Here is a 1,603-nt window from a genome sequence, read left to right on the forward strand (position 1 = left end):
CTTTCAAACATTTAGAATTTTCTGGCACTTATCTCATGGCTCAGTTTTTAAAGGGTTAACATTTTGTCAGCTCTCTTAGGTTGACGTCTTGTACTGACCCGTTTGTATATGATGGCTTCACAGTGGTCAGATGCACTGAGATGTATTACAATCAGTGTCGGATCACAATGTCATTCTGTTTAGTTAAAGACTCGAGTTTCACGATGTTTTGTTACTGAAGATGCTTGTCATAATGTTCACAGCATAGGTGTCAAACTCTGGCCCGCCGGCCAAATTTGGCCCGCAGCCTAATTACATTTGGCCCGCGAAGCAATACCAAATTACTATAAGAGCTGGTCTACTGGTATTATACAGCTAATATATATATATTGTTTAGTATTAAGCTTTGCTTGTTCCATATTCAGTATTTAGCAAAATGTGTTTGAGTCCATAAGAAAAGATTCATTCTTATATCTGGAGGAATAAATATATTTCAATAAATATTAACGTTAGCCCGCGACTTTGTTCCAGTTTTGAACTTTGGCCCACTGTGTATTTGAGTTTGACACCCCTGGTTCACAGCAATGCAAAGGAAGTACACATATTGTACAAGGTGATAAAATATGTGCAGCCACACTGTGCTATTCACACTTTTCTAAGCATGCTTTTTCACTGTAATGTTCCTGTTCTCAAGCTAACTTAAGTTTCTCATGTTATCATGGTCACTTGGAAAAAAAGTGAAAAAAAAACTTAGAGCAAATGTATTTATTTGGTGTCTAGATATTTCTGAAGTGCTGTGCATCACTTGGTAGACCACAATTAGTGCACTAATTTATTCACGCTTTCTTCAAGCAGTTATCTAAGTTATCTAAGCAGTTATCTAAGTTATCTCTAAAATTATAAACACACAGTGACACACTGACACTAACACTGTCAGAGAAAAGTTAAGGGCTTCTCTCTTTACCTGACAGAGGATAAATTATCCCCAGGCAGCCCTTCAGAGTCCACAGCCTGTGATCAGAACACAGTTAATGCTACATCTGTAAGTCTTCCATTAATTACTTATGTCAATGGATCCCCGAGGAAAGCCAAGAAAGCTGATGCTACACTTGCTAAATATTTTATAAAAGGAACAGAAACAACAAGTGAGAAAAAAGGCATCTTCTTGAAAGATGAACTGTTTATGCACAAATGGGCCTAAGTTAAAGCAGGAAAATCAAGATGAGGACTAGGGTGTGGTATGGCAGATGGTAGTTCCCAAGGGGTACAGCCAAGGTGTGTTGCAGCTAACCCATGAACATTCACAGTCTGATCATTTAGAAGTTAAAAAAACATGACCGCATCCTCCATCATTGGCGGAGTGCTGGGAACATTTTTCCTGGCTGGGTCTTAAAACTGATGTAGCTAAACCTGTAGCACTTGTCAAATTGCTGGTAAGTGTGACCACTTTGTGCAACCTGTTCCTATCATTCTGCAGTTGATGAGTCTTTAGAGTATGTAATTGTTGATTGTGTGGATCTGCAATCTTTAGGTATTTCGAAAATAAAATCTCTAGCCTCAAACAAACATCTGGCATCAAACTTTAAAGATCATGATGCACAAATACTACCTTGAGACTGAGAGA

This window comes from Pundamilia nyererei, unplaced genomic scaffold (assembly GCF_000239375.1).
Source record: "Pundamilia nyererei isolate P.nyererei 1_Seehausen unplaced genomic scaffold, PunNye1.0 scaffold00001, whole genome shotgun sequence".
NCBI lineage: Eukaryota > Metazoa > Chordata > Actinopteri > Cichliformes > Cichlidae > Pundamilia > Pundamilia nyererei.